Source organism: Cynocephalus volans, chromosome 11 (assembly GCF_027409185.1).
Source record: "Cynocephalus volans isolate mCynVol1 chromosome 11, mCynVol1.pri, whole genome shotgun sequence".
NCBI classification, from domain to species: Eukaryota; Metazoa; Chordata; class Mammalia; order Dermoptera; family Cynocephalidae; genus Cynocephalus; species Cynocephalus volans.
The window spans coordinates 8,484,142-8,504,878 of NC_084470.1; the positions used below are offsets into that span (position 1 = coordinate 8,484,142).

The 20,737-nt window shown below is 38.0% G+C and overlaps 1 protein-coding gene across 1 annotated transcript in view; it reads right to left on the minus strand.

Moving 5' to 3' along the window:
* SUGCT (succinyl-CoA:glutarate-CoA transferase) overlaps positions 1 to 20,737 on the minus strand; it is a 723,725-nt gene that overhangs the window by 293,872 nt on the left and 409,116 nt on the right. The window lies entirely within an intron of this gene.

Sequence of the window (20,737 nt, forward strand, 5' to 3'; positions counted from 1 at the left end):
TTCTTGTCTATATGTTTGAACCACATTATGCTAATGCCTGATTGCACCACCATTGGAAATGGACACATTAGAGAGTTGTATATGTTCAAATTTCCAACTAGATAATAAACTTCCCAGGCAGAGGTAGAGTGTCTTATCATTTTTGGTTTTTTTCCCAAAGTTTCAGCCAAATGCTTGCATTTCTTTAATGCTTGCTCTAATTTCATATTCAATTTAAATTGTCATTGTTCCTAGATTATTAGTGTTTATTCTTAGTTTTTACAAAATAGTTCTATTTTTAATATTTTCCATCCATAATTCATTAGTCAAGCCTATAGAAAATATAGATTATCAAACCAAATATCAAATAAAAGTCAAAACAATAAAAGGGGGGCATCCACATCATTAATTAAATAGGACAATTTCCTCACAGAATATCATGCAAGGTAAGCACAGGTGTGACCAAAATAATTTGGTATCCATCATAAATGATCTGTATTGTTAGCTGTATGTTTATATGTAGAAACAGTGTCTCTTGTATTTCATTGTACTCTCAAACATGACCACTGCAATAATCTACAAAGTGCTTGTAATATGTTAATTGATGGAAAGACTGAGAGATGTACTATTTACATTTAAATTGCCTTGTGAGCAGTCAGATTTTCAAAACTAACAGAAATTATTCAAGGCAATTTCTTTAGGCTTTATACGATTAAACTGAAAATAGTCTAACAGCCTGCAGTAAGTTTTACTAACAACACATATTAATTATTGCATATTTGCTTATAACTAGATACAAAAATATATAATATGATTCTTCCCTTCAGGAATCAGACAGAAAAGACACAGATTCAGAAGGGAAGGAAGGAAGGATGAACAGGGAGAGAACAGAGGATTTTTAGGAGAGTGAAACTGTTTCATATGATACTACAGTGGTGGGTATATGTCATTAGACATTTGTCAAAACTCACAGAATGTACAACACTGAAAATGAACCCTAATGTCATCTATGGACTTTGGATGATAATAATGGATCAATGTATGTTCATCAATTGTAACAAATACACCACTCTGGTGGGGGATGTTGATAATGGAAGAGGCTATGCATGTGTGGATACAGGTGATATATGGGAAAACTCTATACCTTCTGCTCAATTTTTCTGTGAACCTAAAACTTCTCTAAAAAATAGTCTATTAAAATAAGAAAAAAACCCCAAAGCAGATAGCTTATTTGGAGGACCAAAATAACACATGTGAAAAAGTAAAAAATACAAGACAGTATAAAACTGAGGTCATTAAATGGAAGATTTATGTTACAAAGTTATAGAAAATATAGAATTACAACGTAAAAATGAGGAAAAATAGTTGAGTTGTGATAAGAAAAATAAAAATTTCCCTAGTAAGGGTTTTTTCTATAAGAATAATCAGACGTGTGCAAAGCTACAAGTACAAAGTTTCATCTCATCATGAAATGGAAACAAACTCAATATTCAACACTGTATTAGTTAAACAAATTATGGGATATAAATAAAGCAAATACTAATAAATGATTTAAAAGAGTCCTTTCATAGGTATCCATGTGCGTGAATGGAAAATGATGGTATGTCAGAATGCATATTATATCTAATATTTTATAAATCTAGTTATATGCACATAAGTCTAAAAAGTTATAAAGAGATCCTTGAATTAAGAAAAACATTTATTTCCTTCTTTTGCTTATCTGTTATCTGCATTTTCATTATAAACATTTTTTTCTTTCACAATTTAAAAAAAAAAAAACACTAAAAGACTATCTTTGTACTTCAGAGCAATCCAGCGCTCAAAGTTAGAACTCCCTCCTCTTCTCTCTGTGTCCAAAAGAAGATATAATGAGATTAAGTCCATAATGAGAAAAAGTTTTAAAATGCTCTATCAAAAAGAAAAAAAATAGCCATTATAAGTTTTTAAGGAAGGTCTAATAGTTAATTTGATGTGTCAGCTTGACTGGGCCACAGCGTGTCCAGACGTTTGGTCAAACATTATTCTGGGTGTGTCTGGGAGGGTGTTGTTGGATGAGACTACCACTTGAATCAGTAGACGGATGACAGCAGATTGCCCTCCCTAACGTTGGTGCCTGTCATCCAGTCAGTTTTAGACCTGAATGGAACAAAAAGGCTGAGTAAGAGGGAACTTCGCTTGCCTGACCACTTGCGCTGTGATTGGTCTTCTCCTGTTCTCAAAGTGGAACTACACCAGCAGCAATCCTGGGTCTCCAGCTTGTCAACTTCTCCAGCAGATCCTGGGACTTCTCAGCCTCCATAACAACATGATTCACTTCCTTAAAATAAACTATATACACACGTGTGCATGTGTGTGTATGCATGTGTGCTTCAAAAGTTCTGTAGAAAAAACAGAATTAAGAGATAATTTTCTTTCCACAAACTTTTTGAAGCACCCTCACATACACACGCATACATATATACTATCACATATTGGTTGTTTCACTGCAGAACTCTGAATAATACAGAAGGGATTCATGCTAAAAATTATGTTTAAATAGGTTAATTTTATAGTGGCATGCAGGGCAAACTGGAGTTGGAGAAGGCCAAAGGATAGATAAGTATCCAGCCATAAAGAAGCTGCAGAATGTGGGCAAAAAGGATGAGTGACAGCCCGGGGTAGAGCCAGTGAGAAATGGCAGATTGTGGTGCTCAGGAAATCAATAGGACTGGGTTCTAATTCAAGCTGGGCTATTATGCCTTCCCCTCTAGTCACTTCCCCTCTCTAAATCTCTGATTTCCTCATCCTAATATGAGTTTGTTAGACCATAAATCCTCCAGGGTCCTTTTCTGTCCTATAAATCTAAAATTCTACTATCAAGAGGAAACAATATTTAACGACTTTTATTCAAACTGAATACATTGGCTGTACTTTGCTGTCTAATACTACACTAAATATTCCATCAGTGCTCTATAAATAATACATTAAGCAAGCTCTTTTGGATACCATGGTTTAATTGTAAGATCTGGAAATGCCCTGCCTTCTGGCAAAGTTTTTGCAATATCAATTTCTTTGTTAACTTTGCGAACATATAATGGAAAAATAGGCACATTATTTTGAAATAGGTCTATTTTAATCCAGTTCTTTTTCTTAATCATAGAAAAGGCCAATTTATGAGAATAACACATTTCATACCAAATAATTTATTTATAATCAAACATTAAGTAACTTCAGCACCTGATGTAATTTGAGGATATTACTCTACAGGAGTTAAAGTGAGGTTACAGTAGTCCAAACAGTGTGTCAGAGTGATATGTGTGCGTTTCCTTCCATTAAGTCTGCTACACATAGTGATGACCTATACCTGAGTCTGAGCTAGCCCAAGAGGAAAGATCCTTGTTAAATTTATTCCAAATAGAAATCCCATGTGAAAGTTGAAAGACATTTGAGTACTACACTTAAAGATTAAATTCCTGAATGTTGACATTCATGTGATCCACATTACATGAGTCTGGTTTTATAGATACACACATCTGATCAAATTAAGGCAATCTTACAAACAAATCACTAGGCCACAGAAGATGTCATAAGCCCACAGAAAGAACACTGCCTGAACCACATTCACTAATGCCATCTTCACCCTAATCATACAGTTCTCTGGGTATTTCCCAAGTCAGAAGTTTAAAAGAACAGACACATGATTTTTCTGTGGCTAGCATATTTAGTTATTCTCTGTATTCCTGTAAAAGTGAAATAGAAAAAAGAAAGAAAAAAGGACAGCATACTAAATCTCTTTTCAGCCTGTTGTCTGATCTCTTGGAACCTGGACACATGGACCAGCTCTTACCTTCATCAAATTATTTTTCTTGCTTTGCCTTGAGCCCTTTTTACAACTAAACCTGGATCTAACAGCATTTAATGCCCTGAAGCTTTCAGGTAAGGCCATATTTTACATCATATTTTATTTCTGGTCTTGGCAGTAAACTTGGAATTGGCCATTAAATCAGGATTTCTCATCTAGTCAACTCCAGGAAAAAGCACAATAGAAAAAGGAAGAGACAGAGACCTTGACCAACAGAAACTATATTAAATCAGAAGAAAAGTATTACACTTGTGCTCCAATTGGAAAGAAAAAAAGAAAGGCTCAACATTTCCGTCATCTCATGAGGAATTCTCCCAGCAGAGGGGCTCCATGGAAAACCTTCACTGACCTGCATCCAGAATACCAAGTATGTCATGACTCTCGTCAAGTCTACCTCCTCAGTCCATGCTATCAACTGAGGTTTATGAGATCGAAGCTATCATTTCTAATTAGGGAGGAAAAGAAAACATTGTTCTGAAAATATCCGGTTCTCTACACCCACCTCCCTTCATTTATAAAACAAGCCATCTAAATCTCTCAAGTTATTTTTCCACAGCCTTGTTTATAATGTGGTAATGATTATGCTAATGCCAGCTGGGAATACATCTATGTGGACATATTGTGTAAGTGTGTTGGGTGGGGGAGGAGGAGGATTGTATAAGTGCACAAGGAGAACTACTCAATAAAATTATAGTACATGTGTAGCCCTCTCTCCATGTTTACTGGTTTTTGTAAGCTTCTTCTCAAATGGGAAATAGACCATGTTTCCTTTGCAGAGGAATAGTTATTGAATAACCAAGACCATGTGTTCTGCTATGTCTTATTCATCTGAGCACTCTGCAGCTATTTTCTAAACCAAATTAATAACAGTATATGAAACTTATTTCCCTAGTGAAAACTTCTGGCTACTAAACAGTGTCAGTATATGCACCCCACTGTCCCCCAAAGCACAGGTAATCACTATGTTACCAAAGTCTGTGATGGCACCGCAGTGAGGAGAATGCAGTTTTCACAGTACACAAGAGGAAATTGACACTGTATAATTAAATGATACTGTTTACACAAGAAATAGAGTATTACATCACTTTCCCTTCAAAGAGAAGAGAATGGGAAATTTCAGAAAAGACAGATAGCTATTTAATGTGGAACTTGTCACCAAGGTCAACCTTGATGTAATAAAATGCACATGGAGAATGCCTTGCAGCAAGCTCTCTGCAGAGCAGATCCCTCTTTCGTCTGGGTCAGAGGGTGTGTGTGTCTCTAAAGGAAACACTATCTCTTCCTTTGCTCACACACCCACTTGCTGCAAAGTGAGCTTCAAACAGCATTACCATGATGTGCTTGCTGGATAATATGGGTACAGAGGCAAGAGGCTGGCATCGAGACTCCGGTGGCTGAGGCAAGGGGAAGTATCCCCTTCCTATAGACCAAAAACATGCACATCCACATGACAGCTAAACACAGGAGAACCTGCTATAGATAGAAATTGCCCCTCTATAAAAAAAAAAAAAAAATCTCCTTCACCCCCACCCTGAGCCAAGTAAACTATAGGCAAAGACTATGCAATTCTGGTAGCAAACTGATCTCAAAAGGGATTTCTAACTTTTCTGCTAAATTATTCCAAACTAGAGCACTGTTTACCAAGTATGATACATAGAAGCAAATAGGCTCCTAGCTTCTCAACTAAACTTTTTTTTTTTTTTTTTTTTTTTTAAATTTTATTTTGTCGATATACATTGTAGCTGATTAATGCTCCCCATCACCAAAACCTCCCTCCCTTCTCCCTCCCCCCATCCCCCCCAACCATGTCCTTTCTGTTTGTTTGTTGTATCAACTTCAAATAATTGTGGTTGTTATATCTTCTCCCCCCCCCCCCGGTTTGTGTGTGTATGTGTGTATCTGTATGTGTGAATTTATATATTAATTTTTAGCTCCCACCAATAAGTGAGAACATGTGGTATTTCTCTTTCTGTGCCTGACTTGTTTCACTTAATATAATTCTCTCAAGGTCCATCCATGTTGTTGCAAATGGCAGTATTTCCTCTCACCGTATACTAAAATCAACTCAAAATGGATTAAGGATTTAAATATACACCCTGAGACAATAAAACTTCTTAAAGAAAACATAGGGGAAACACTTCAGGAAATAGGACTGGGCACAGACTTCATGAATACGACCCCAAAAGCACGGGCAACCAAAGGAAAAATAAACAAATGGGATTATATCAAACTAAAAAGCTTCTGCACAGCAAAAGAAACAATTAAAAGAGTTAAAAGACAACCAACAGAGTGGGAGAAAATATTTGCAAAATATACATCTGACAAAGGATTAATATCCAGAATATATAAGGAACTCAAACAACTTTACAAGAAGAAAACAAGCAACCCAATTAAAAAATGGGCAAAAGAGCTAAGTAGGCATTTCTCTAAGGAAGATATCCAAATGGCCAACAGACATATGAAAAAATGCTCAACATCACTCAGCATCCGAGAAATGCAAATCAAAACCACATTGAGATACCATCTAACCCCAGTTAGGATGGCTAAAATCCAAAAGACTATGAACGATAAATGCTGGCGAGGCTGCGGAGAAAAAGGAACTCTCATACATTGTTGGTGGGACTGCAAAATGGTGCAGCCTCTATGGAAAATGGTATGGAGGTTCCTTAAACAATTGCAAATAGATCTACCATACGACCCAGCTATCCCACTGTTGGGAATATACCCAGAGGAATGGAAATCATCAAGTCGAAGGTATACCTGTTCCCCAATGTTCATCGCAGCACTCTTTACAATAGCCAAGAGTTGGAACCAGCCCAAATGCCCATCATCAGATGAGTGGATACGGAAAATGTGGTACATCTACACAATGGAATACTACTCAGCTATAAAATCAACTAAACTTTTAATAAATGTTGGCAGTGATAGAGGTTTTATATCTTATATTTCAAAGATGGTGCTCTTTTCCCCAACCCAGTACATAGGCGTATGTGTCCATTATTGAAATGCACTCTATAAAATCCCTATTGGGGGATTTTAGTTCCATTTGAACATCACAACCTAACCATTCTATTCATTCCACAGCATGTTCACTCTCTCCAAGTAAAAATTCTTTCTGGTGTTTTCTGATGTAAACTTTAAAAATTCATTATAATTCAGATATGAAAAATCTTTTCTAACAGAATCAAAAGTAGCAAGAGTTAACAGTCCAGGCCAGAGATAAACTTTTGCAGGTTTCCATCTGAAAGTCATAACATAACCTTTTATTCTGTGTATCATTGGTACAGAAGGTTTTTCAAGGCAGAGTTCTTCAAACTGCAAGATGTTAAACAGATGTACTGTAGAGTCTTCCAGCTCTAAACTATGAAGAGTCTGTTTTCAGTCTGTGTGTTGTATCCTTCATTTTTTTTTTATTCTTTTATCAAGATCTTCAGGTTTAGATATTTCTTTTGTTAAAATTGTTTTTTTATTATTATTATTTTTTAAGCTGCATATCTGTTTAGAAGAACCAGATTTTAAAACATACTGTTTTTGAACTAAATAAGGAATATTAATTTAAATTTTGCCATTTAAAAGCATATTTTCAGTGGAACAATCTCTGCTTCCTATAGCAGGTGCTGGAAACCCAATCCCAGATGTTTTGATGTGTAAATAGCAAGGGAAGAATTTGAAAAATGGGTAGAGATGCAAGAAAGAGGAAGACATAAATAAAAAACAGACTTGCTGAAACTTTAGTTCACAGGGGTCTGTTATTAAAACTCCTTTCTAAACATTTTGGCTTTTGTTTTCCATTGGTGGGCTTCTATACTTAACTGTTTCTCATTTCGCCAATGGGAACAGCCATAGTGATTGGCCCAAATGTTCACTAAGCTATTTATTTCCAATGAACCAAATTCTATTCCAACATTAACCAGAAGGATGAATCCTATATTCCTGTTCAATAAGCTGAGATTCAGAATCCTACCACATTGATGTAACCCCCCTTTCTCTCATCTTTAAATGCATGGGAGCTTGGCATTTAACTGTATCAAGTCAGCATGATAAATGAGGTTCTCTACAGCTTTAGCCTCAGTCTGTGTAGTTGAAAGGCCAGTTTTGCCCCTTTTGTTCTTACCCATTTGTTACTTGAAGAGATTTCAGAATGCATAGCTCTAACAGGACTAAAAGGGTGCTTATAAATGTTTTTTTCCCGATTTAGCTTGATGTTGGCAGAGCCCCTCCATCATTTCAATGAGAGACACATTAGCAGAAAGGCCTTTATAATATAGGAAGAGTTCATAATATGGACAGCTTCCTTCCTGAATATCCTTTTCGCTATCAAACTTATCAGTAGTACGGGTAATTAAAGCCATACCTAGTGTAGGGTTGAGTTTTGACTTCTTTAACCACTTCATCACCAGGACATTCTGTGTCTACCAGTCTACCATTCTGTGTTTACACTGACAGGAATAGACAGCATGGTCCTATTTTTCAAAAGTTCCACTGTCTCTGGAAAAAGGGAGTCTAGCATGATAGAGTCAGCTATACTTGGCTTTTTGTCATGACTCTAGCTCTTACAGGATGTCTGTGGCTGGAAAGTTACTTACCTCTTTGAGGTATGGTTTCCTCATATGTAAAGTGGATAATGATAATGACAATGTATGATTAGATGGTCTGTCATATGGCCATTGTGGGGATTAATTAGATATGGTGCATAAAGGACTTAGCACAATGCCCAACACTTAGTGCTAAATAACTGTGTACATTGGCTTACATGTACTTTATGCTCCAACCAAAGCAAACTCCTCTTCCTCTTTAAATGAACCCTTGCTCCTTGCCCCTTGCCACAGTATTGCTAAGCATTTGTTGTAGGGTCCTGACCCTTCTCCCTGGAAGGCTCTCTTCATATATTCCACTGTCTACTGCCTGTGCCAGCTTCCCATCCTCTCCAATGTCTGTCCAAAATGTTACCCATCCTTCAAGATACAGCTCAAATGCTACTTCCTGCATGAAGTATGTCCTGAACTCTTTGAGTTGTGTGACCTCTTATCCCCTTGAATCTCATGGGTTTTCTTGTTTTTCCTGGTATAGAGGGTTGAATTAAGCATACTCCTCATGTCCCTCTGTTATGTTTACTTGCCCTTTTAATCCCAATTCCCATTCCTATTCTCCTCTTCCCATAAGAAACCATTCTAATATATTTAATATGTATCTTTTTATTAATAAGTGTTTTTGCAAAAATATGTACAGTTTTCATGCATTCATATTATGTAACTAGATTCTGTGATAGATATTCTGCTTCTTTTATTGCTTCAAGCTATTTTTACGATCCTTCCAAGTTGCTACAGGTAATTCTGACCATTGCATGATGCTCGTTGCCCACATTCTGCCTACACGTTTTTCTTTTTTATTAGCATATTCATTACTACAAACTGTAATTATTCTTTATGTCCCTACTCAACCAATCACTCCCCAATCCCCTCCACATCTCTAGTGTCCTTAGGTTTGTTCTCTCCTTCTGAAAGTTCAATTATTGTGGTTTTTTTCTCTTTCCTTCTTTCTTTCTCTTTCTTTTTCTCTATCTATCTTTCCGTTTTTTAGCACTAAGTTATGAGTGAGGACATGTGGTATTTCTCTTTCTGTGTCTAGCTTATTTCACTTAATTTTCTCCAGGCTCATCCATATTGCTGCAAATGGCAGAATTTACTCTTTTTTATGGCTGAGTAGTATTCTATTATATATACCACATTTTCCTTACCCAGTCATCCATTGATGGACATTTAGGTTAGTTCCATATTTTGGCTACTATACATAGAGCTGCAATGAACATGGGAGTGCAAGTATCGCAACACAATAAAAGCCATATAGGATAACCCTATTGCCAATATCATCCTGAATGAAGAAAAGCTGAACGCTTTTCCCTGAAGAACAGACACAAGACAAAGATGCCCACTCTCATCACTCCTATTTAACATAGTATTGGAAGTACGAGCCAGAGCAATTAGGCAAGAGAAAGAAATAAAGGGCATCCAGATTGGAAAGGACAAAGTCAAACTCTCCCTGTTTGCAAATGATACAGTCCTATATGTAGAAAAACCAAAGACTCTTAACAAAAAGCTCTTAGAGTTGATTAACAATTTTAGTAATGTTGCAGGATACAAAATCAACATCCAAAAGTCAGTAGCATTTTTACATTCCAATAAGGAACTAGCAGAAAAAGAAATGAAGAAAGCAAACTCATTTACAATAGTTGCCCCCCCCCAAAAAATACCTAGGAATCAATTTAACCAATGAGGTGAAAGATCTCTACAAGAACTACAAAACACTACTGAAAGAAATTAAAGAGGACACAAAAAGGTAGAAAGACATTCCATGCTCTTAGATTGGAAGAATTAACATTGTGAAAATGTCCATGCTTCCCAAAGTGATCTACAGATTCAATGCAATCCCCATCAAAATACCAAAGACACTCTTCACAGAAACAGAAAAAAAACAATCCTAACATTCATATGGAACAATAAAAGAGCTGGAATAGCCAATGCAATCTTTAGCAAAAAAATAAATAAATAAAGCCAGAGGCATAACACCACCCAACTTCAAATGATATTAAAAAGCTATTGTAACCATAACAGCATGGTACTGGCATAAAAACAGATACTCAGATCAATGGAACAAAATAGAAAACCTAGGAATCAACCCACATACTTAAGGCAAACTGATATTTGACAAAGGCAACAAGAACATAGAGAGGAAAAGACTACTTCTTCAATAAATGGTACTGGGAAAATTGGACATCCATATGCAGAAGAAAGAAACTGGACCTGTATCTCTGACCATATATCAAAATCAACTCAAAATGGATTAAAGACTTAAATATAAGACCTGAAACCATAAAATTACTAAAAGAAAACATAGGGGAAACACTTCAGGAAGTAGGACTGGGCAAAGACTTTATGAATAAGACCCAAAAGCACAAGCAACAAAAGAAAAAATAAACAAATGGGATTGTATAAAACCAAAAATCTTCTGCCCATCAATGGAAAAAATCAACAGAACAGAAAGACAACCTACAGAATGGGAGAAAATATTTGCAAACTACACCTCCAATAAGGGATTAATATCCGTAATATTTAAGGAAGTGAAACAACCTCACAGTAAAGAAAACAAATAATCCAATTTAAAAAAATGAGTGAAGGTGCTGAATAGACATTTTTCAGAGGAAGACACACAGATGGCCAACAGGTACTTCAAAAAATGCTCAGCATCACTAATCATCAGGGAAACGCAAATCAAAACCACAATGAGATATCATCTCACCCCAGTTAGAATGGCTATTATTAAAAAGACTCAGAATAACACATGCTGGCAAGGACATCGGAAAAGGGAATCTCTTCTACACTGTTGGTGGGACTATAAATTGGTACAGCCCTTATGGAAAACAGTATGGAGATTTCTCAAGCAACCACAGACAGAACTACCATATGATCCAGCAATCCCACTGCTGGGTATACACCCAAAGGAATGGAAATCATCATGTCAAAGTGATACCTGCCTACACTTTTAACAACAAATGCCCGGCTACCAGAAATGATTATCTAGATGACCCCTTATGGACCTGTTTGAGAATTTTATTGGGATATGCTGTATACTAAAGAGAAGAACTACAAGGTTATAGGAATAGGTAGGTATATTGGCTAGATAATGTCAAACCATTCTCCAGAATGTGTGCACCAGTACCACACTGTCAACAGTGGTGGTGTTCGCCCTCATATCCACACATCGTTGCTAACACTTGGCTCTATCTAGCCTTCTAACTCTTGCCATTTTATTCAGTGTCAATTTAGTGATGTCTCATTGTTTTCATTTGCTTCTATCTGCTTATGCATTTAATCTTCACAGTTTTATTCTTCTTGGGCATTTAGCTTATATAGACTGGAGAGGATTTTTTTTTTTAATTAAAATACTTATCTTTTCTCTTTATTCCCTGCAAGATTATAAATTTCTATAAGGTAGGAGCTATTTTTGCTCACTTCTGCATTTCCTGCAGCAGCTGCCACAGCACCTGAAGAAACACATGAAACATGAACACAAAAATAAATTGAAGGCACGGAAGCATGAGTGGATGGGAACAGTTACAGAGAAAAATGAGTGCTTTGAAATCAACAATAACACGTTGCTCTTGCTACCCTCTTCTTGCTAAAACCATGATTTCCCTTGGCCAGCTGAACTGAAAATGGCAGTGGCCATTTATTATCTCAAATGCCATAATAAAGGGAGGGAAGAAGGACCTTATGCACTGAATTCTAAAGTGGAGGTTCTACTGTGACATATACAATCAGTCCCCTGGATCAGATGCACAAGGACATTCACTTCACTATTCCCTTTTGGCGACTTACTGGAAATCAGGCTGCACATTTTACCTTGGCAATTCCCAGAGCCTTGCTCTTAAATACAGGTGCAAAGACTGGTGTAAGAAAACTGCCCTGTTTGCCAACATTAAGATGCCCTAGAGAGTAAGTAGGCATTTACCCAGTAGCCAGTGCCGGAAGCCATACTTTCTGTCACTTTCCTGTAAAGGCAGAGCAACAACGGCTTCACACCTGACTAACTCTACCATCATGAACACTTGCTTAATGTACATCACCAAAGCTGCCAAACCACGCAGCGTGGTAATCAAGAACCAAGGCTTTAGAGTCAGACAGACCTCTTTAAAATTTTGGCTCTCCTACATTCCACACCAGCTATGTTACAATTTTATTTCTCCTGACATCAGTCTTCTCATCTGCAAAAGTATGAAAAGTATCTTGGTTATTACTGGTATTTAGTTAGTATTAAAACAATAACCTATTTTTACCATGATTCAAAATGTCAGAAGCTTTTTTCTACAGACAAAATAATATTGGCAAAAATTTTTTACCCTTTAAACATCATTGAGAGGTTTTCAACTTTTATTTGGCATTCTAGGAAATCAGAAGATTCTGCCTAATGTTCGAGGCAGAGGAGAGGGAGCCACCATTTCCCTACATATACAAGAACTAATGGGAGAAATGTCTCCATTTAGAGCCAGTGAAGAGTTTTGCTTCTCTGGAACAACTATTTATTTTAATCTTATGAAACTGGTCATGCTTGTAACTGATCTTGCTTCCTTCTTTTTGCTGGCTTGTAGATGCCTCAGAACCAAATTAGAGGTCACTTCTGAATGTGCTGGACTACACAGCACGAATTTAGTGTTCTTACGTTATCCCCAGACACATTTCAGCAATCCTGCCCATATTTTTCTTTGCCCAGATTTTTCCATTGCTCTTTTATCATCTTGAGTAAGGAAGTTAAAAAAATTAATGAAAAGTCCAATCTCAACAACTAGATAGGGAGGAGTGAGTTTGGGGCTTCAATTTAGAGCAATTTAAGGGTCAGCCGTCTTTACCTGTGTCTTCTTCCCGCCCCTAGCAATACCAAGACATCTCAGAAAGTCTTTCTTCATTTGCACATGCACTTTAAAGAGCCAGGGGTCTTCCGTGTTCAGACTTTACTTAGGAAAATGTCTTTGGTGAAATTTTAATGCTTGCTGCTTATCATTCCTTTATATTGTAAGCACCAATACTTAATCTTGCTGTGGTTTTTATTTAGAAGCATTTTTTGATAAAACTTCTCTAGACTCTTAGCTTTCATGTTCTAATCTTTAATATTCTGAACTACCTATAAAACTAAACATACCCTGTCTACATGCAGTGCTTATGTAACAGTGGTGCTTATTTTGTTTTATGTAGCTTCAGCCTCTGACCAGAAACTTAGAGGGCAGAATGTCCTGCTCTAACAAAAATGTGGTGATCATAACCGTAACCTTATCTAATTAAGAAAATTCTAGGAAAGAGAGACGAGGATATTTTGACTGCAAAGATCAAGTCATAAGCCTTCATTTTCTATCCTAGATTGTGCAAAACTTTAAATGAAGCTTTTTATATTGCTTTATATCTTCCATACTAGGACATTTATTTGATAATCAGTAGCAATCCTGATGTTTGAATCCTTCAAATGGCTTCCAAATATACTTTCAAAAACCAAGCATTAAAAATTATTAATGCTAAATGGATGAATATGTTCATTACCTTGACTGTACTGATGGTTTGTTATATCAAAACACATCATAATGCTGAATGATGCAAAAATAATATTTATAATTTTCATTAATCATAGTGATAAAATTAGATGACCAAAGTCACAACTAGTGTGCTTCATCCTAGACTGTATTGTATTACTTTATTTATTATAAGAGCAACACCAATAATAATGTTAAATTAATCATCTACAGATGAATGTCAATGAGGTGTAAAGGAGTTGAAGTAAAATAGGTAAAGGAAAAAATATGTCTTACAAATATCCTTGATTATTATTCTAACAAAAAAAAAGTACAGAATTTCAAATATATGCAACAGGGCACACTAAAATAATTCATAATGATTAATTACATAAAACATATGTACATTTTCTAAACTTCCCAAAATAGCATTTCCCTTGGTCATCATACACTTAAATAGTCTAAAATTAGTCTCATGCTGCTATGTTTTGACTTTTTAAAAAAATCTCCTTAACAATATTAAATTTCCAATATTAGGTAGTTTCTTGAAAGTATTAAACAATATTAGGAGAGAAATTTTTAATTATCATTTGGATTATATTAAGTCCAAAATCTTTAAGATCTCTGTTAACAGGCTATTAAATTTGAATGCTAAGGAACACCCCACATTGAAGGTTTTACAATGCTTTATCTATTCAGAGCTGTATAATCACAAAAGTTTTCTCTCAAGCAAGCACATATGATTTAGTCTACATCTACATCTAAGATTCTAATATATATTTCTGTTTTCTACTGTTTACTCACTCTAAATACCAGAATTGCACATGGTATGTGTATTCAGAATTAATGAATAAAGAAAGCCTAAAAAATGTTCAACTAATCCAATATATGAAAAGAATTAATAATAAGCTTTAACTGTAGATTTGCTGGTTTTACTCCAAATTTTAACAAAAATATAAATAATAGCATTTTGTTGTTGTTGTTACTGTAATGATAAGGCAAAATGTTCCCACCAGGTTTGGTGGGCAGATTGGATAGGGAATGCAGCGTTCCTGAGTCTAGGACGTGAGGGTCTGCCACAGGACTGTGGCAAAAGGGAAAATTTTCCTTCTCAAAGGGGGATGCACAGGCTTATAAGGGTATATACTGTGAAACTGTGGGAGTAAAGGGGAGGCTCCTTTCTCAAAAATGTAGAAAGATCGAGGCCTGATACTATTTAAACCCCTCAATGTAGCCATTTCTGAAATCAGGAGCAACTCTCACATTTTGGAATGGTGTGAATCAACTTCATTTTTTTCCCCCTCCTGAATCCACTTTGTATTGGATTTCGGTCACTAACAACTGAAAGTCTGACTAATATGTTAGTGTGTTCTTTTTTTTTTTAGATTTTGTGGTTTGTTAATTCCTTATTGTCATGTATAATTTAGTACAAACTTTAGTCCTTTAGAATTTTCTGCGGCTAATTTGCTTGAAAAGTAGATAATCTTGTTCTAAGTGCATATAAAGTAAAGCTAATCAGGCACCTAAAGAGGTTTGAGAAGCTATCCTTCAAGGAAAATTTATCCGGTTCTCTCTTCTCCACAAGCTGAGAAAGACATTCCTCTTCTCAGCTGCTATAGCAGCGCCCAGCAGTAACTAGTGATTCACGTGGCAGTAAACTGAAGATCAGAGCCAGGTCTTTAATTTCCGTATCCCCAGACCCTCCCTAACAAAGTGCTTAACATGTAGTGAGCATTCAGGAAATGGTTGCCACATTAACGGCCTCAGCACCACATAGCTAACTACTTGCTTGGATATCTCACCCCCAGTTCTGAGGACAGCCATCACAGAACTTTCCATCTCGACCCCTCACAACTGCCTCGCCTTCTCCTCATACCATTCACAAATGATTCTGCCTCTACTTCCTGTCCCTTCACCTTCAGACCCCAGCAAACCCCCCCACACACACTTCTTCTTGCTGGCTGGGAGCACAAGGTATCCCCTTCTCTTAGATCCTGAATTCACCCTCCCCGCTTACTCCAGGTTCACGATCTTCTCCCATTTGTCGTCTTCCTTCTTTTTCTAGAAAAACACAGCCTCTTCCTCTTATTGTTAATGCCTTCTCTGAGGTCTGCAAGTCTCTCTCAAGTCTCTAGATCCAACAGCTTTCTGTAATTATCCCTCTGACCTTCCTTTCAGAGCCAAGCTTGTGACAAATTAACAATTTGATTCTTACAAATATGTCCAAATTCATCATTTAATTTGAATTCATCATTGAATTCATCACTGAAAGCATTGACATAATAAAGAGCAAATTCTTATTGAACACTATTAATGAAATCAATGTCCTTTGGCTTATTCAGTAATACCGGATGTTACACCCAATAGCACATCACAAAAACATAATTTATTTGTGTAAAATATATGCAGCAGACATCAGAAACCATCCTAATGAGAGATTCTTGAGCTTCATCAGTCTTAGAGAACAGTGGCATCATATCACATTGGTTTTTGGTTTTTTTAATTGCACCAATTCAAAGTTATTTTCCTAAAAACTTAAGCCAAGCCTAAGACTGTGCCATTAACACACACAGACATTCAGCTGAAAACTTTATGTATACTCATATATACACTGTCATATATACTCATACGTCTTTTGGATCTAGCAGTGGTAAAGTTTTCAGAGAAAATGGCAACTAAAGAACTGCAAATTGCTCCCAATACTATCAATACTCTGAATGCATCTGCAAAAAGGCTGTCCATTTTTTAAAACTTCAACAAATAGGGAACAATGATGTGCAAGAGGCTACATAATTTTTAAAAGCATGCTGGACTTAGGTCACAGTACATTGTTATTTGTGACCAAAATGTTTCCAAAGTTATGGAAACACTAGGTGTTGTAGAAAATTATTCTTGAGGGGTTTTCAACATGGCGGCAGCTGCTGCAGCTGGCGCAGAGTAGCTGAGGTGGAAAAGGCGGCCACTGGGCCTCACGCAGCCAGGAAACTTGTGGACCTTCCTCTTGCCATCTCTTAAGGGAGGACCGCTGCTGCTGGCCGGTCGTGGGGGGTGACCGCCACTTTGCCCCTGGCAGGAGAGGCTGCCTCATTTACAGGCAACAGCTTTGAAGTGTGGAGCAGGAAAAGAACTGTTTCTTAGCTGCAAAAGCGAGTCTCGAAACAGGGAACGCGGCGCCAGAGCTGCTGTGGATGCAGACAGGATCCTGGAGGCTGGGGCCGCGCTGAAGGCGGCCAGCTGCCCTATTCAGGACTCGAGGTTTCAGGCCGGCATTAAAAAAGATTCCTGGGAGCGCCCGATTGGCGCCGCGACTGAACAGCCCGAGGCGGCAGCGGCCGAGAACTGGGAAGGCAACAAACCAGAGACAGAGTGAGCACCCGACCTGGCACAGCACTGTGAGTGACCCCTGGCACAGATCTGTTTGGGGGGTGGATGCCCACCCGGCTCCCACCTGCACCACCAGGCCACTCACCGCCCCGGTGCTGCCTCCATTTTCCCAGGTGCGGGCAGCCCAGCCCAGCTCGGCCATCACTGAGCCCTCCCACTTGCTTGGCCCGGCGCGGGGCTTTCCGGAGCCTGCGGACCGGCCTCCCCTCCCACTCCCTCCGCGGTTCTCTGGCGGGGCTGGTGGCGGGGGACGTCCCCGGCCAGTGTCGGGAGGGCAAGGAAGTACGGGCGGGCCGACTGTCACTCCACCACACCCTGGACTCCGGCCCCAGGTAAACTCCCTGTTACTGGGAGGCAGATACCATCTCTGCGGCCACCAGTTTGGAAAAAAGCCTAACGAATTTCTGGTTGGGAATAGTGTGGTAGGAGAGTTCCCAGGTCCGCTTGAACCTGCCGGAGACCAGGCTGCAGGTGGGAGCTAGACTCGGATTATACTGGGGGGATACAAAGGTGAACAAGACCCGAGAAAGATCTACATAGTGCTACAAAGGCACCCAGAGAGACCGGTCGTCTGTGCCTAGCAGAAACCTGGTAGACTTCCTGGGTGAGGCGGTGCCGAGCAGGGTCTTGAAGGCCCAGCTGATAGACGAGGGTTGCAGAAGACACGCCCCAGCCCAGCAGAGTGCGCACAGAGTGGGGAGACGTGCGGCCAGGGAGGCGGAGACTCGACAGAAACCACACACCCGGTGGGGTCGCCACTGCACGATCCAACAGCCTGGGCCAGAGCACAAAGAACAGGGAGAACTCCTGCACAGGAAGTGAAAGCTCAACAGAGATCACACACCCTGTGGTACGTGATCCACCAGCCCAGCAGAGTCCAAGCTGACCAGAAAGGTGGCTCCCCGGAGAAGCCCAAGACCCGAGGCAACCACACACACAAGGCACTAGAGGCCAACTGAGCAGTCACGGAGGGAGCCATACGAAATTGGCAACCACAGCAACATCCTAGTTAGTCATTAGTCTCAAACCGGTGGACTGTGAAACCCCCTGCCACAATGAATAAACATCAAAAAAAAGATACCAGAAATATAAAAAATCGAGAAAGTACACCACCAAAAGTTAATAAATCTCAAACTCTAGATCCTATAGAACAAGAAGCCCTTGAAATAACTGATAAGGAATTTCGAGTGATAATTCTAAGGAAACTGAATGAGATACAAGAAAACTCAGCTAGACATCATGATGAAATGAGGAAAAGTATACAGGATCTGAAAGAGGAAATGTACAAGGAAATCAATGTCCTGAAAAAAAATGTAGCAGAACTTGCTGAACTGAAGAAGTTATTCAGCGAAATAAAAAACACAACGGAGAGTTTAACCAGCAGGCTTGTCGAAGTTGAAGAGAGAACCTCTGAACTTGAAGATGGGCTGTTTGAAATAACACAAGCAGACAAAAAGAAAGAAAAAAGAATCAAGGACATGGAAGAAAATCTGAGAGAGATATCAGACAACCTCAAGCGCTCAAATATCCGAGTCATGGGTATTCCAGAAGGGGAGGAAAATGGAGATTCCATTGAAAACATATTCAACAAAATAGTGGCAGAAAACTTCCCAGGTATAGGAAAAATCACAGATCTTCAGATCCAGGAAGCTCAACGATCTCCAAATGTATTCAACCCAAAAAGACCTTCTCCAAGACATGTCATAGTCAAATTGGCAAAACTCAGAGACAAAGAGAGAATCTTAAAAGCTGCAAGAGAGAAGCGTCAAATCACCTATAAGGGAGCCCCAATCAGGTTAACATCAGACTTTTCATCACAAACCCTAAAAGCTAGAAAGGAATGGGATGATATTTTCAAAATACTAAAAGACAAAGATTGCCAGCCAAGAATACTCTACCCTGCAAGGCTATCCTTCCGAAATGAGGGGCAAATAGTATATTTCTCAGACAAACAAAAACTGCGGGAGTTCACTACCATACGACCACCCTTACAAGAAATCCGCAAGGGAGTACTGGGTTTGGTTCCTGAAAAATAACTACCACTGCCATAAAAACCCAAGAAAAATCTAAACCCTCTAGTATAATAAAAATGGCATTCATGAAGAGAAAACAAGCTAACAAAAACACTATCTACAACCTAAGGAACCAACAAACACAGAAAACAAACAGTAAATCAGAAAGCAAGGAACAAAAGACCCCTAAGACAACCAAACAACCAATAAAATGCTAGGAATAAATCAACACCTTTCAATAACAACTCTTAATGTAAAAGGCTAAAATTCCCCAATTAAAAGACACAGACTGGCTGACTGGATCAAAAAGCAGGACCCAACTATATGCTGCCTACAAGAGACCCACCTCACCCATAAAGATTCACACAGACTAAGAGTGAAAGGATGGAAAAAGATTTACCATGCAAACAGAAAAGAAAAACGAGCTGGAGTAGCTATTCTTATATCTGACAAAATAGACTTTAAACTAAAAACCATAAAAAGAGACAATGAGGGACACTACTTAATGATAAAAGGTCTGATCCATCAAGAAGACATAACAATCATAAATATGTATGCACCCAATGTTGGAGCAGCCAGATTTATAAAACAAACTCTATTAGACTTAAAGAAGGAAATAGACACTAATACCATAATAGCAGGGGACCTGAACACTCCACTGTCAATATTAGACACATCATCTAGGCAAAGAGTCAGTAGAGAAACACAAGATCTAAACAAGACTCTAGACCAATTGGAATTGGCAGATATCTACAGAACATTCCACCCAACAACCTCAGAATATTCAATTTTCTCATCAGCACATGGATCATTCTCCAGGATAGATCACATATTAGGTCACAAATCAAGTCTCAATAAATTCAAAAAAATTGGAATTATCCCATGTATCTTCTCAGACCACAATGGATTAAAACTAGAAATTAATAACAAATGAAACTCTGGAAACTATACAAACACATGGAAATTAAACAGCATTCTACTTAATGACATATGGGTCCAAGAAGAAATCAAGCAGGAAATCAAAAAATTTATTGAAACTAATGAAAACAATGATACATCATATCAAAACCTGTGGGATACTGCAAAAGCAGTATTGAGGGGAAAATTTATTGCATTAAACGCTCACTTCAGAAGAATAGAAAGATGGCAAGTGAACAACCTAACACTTCACCTTAAAGAACTAGAAAAACAAGAACAATCCAAACCTAAAGTTAGCAGACGGAAAGAAATCATTAAGATCAGAGCAGAACTGAATGAAATTGAAAACCAAAAAACAATTCAAAAGATCAACGAATCAAAAAGTTGGTTTTTTGAAAAGATAAATAAAATTGACAAACCATTAGCATGGCTAACAAAAAAAAAAGAGAGAAGACTCAAATAACAAAAATTAGAAAAGAAAAAGGCGATATTACAACTAATTCATCTGAAATACAAGGAATCATTCGAGACTACTATAAACAACTATAT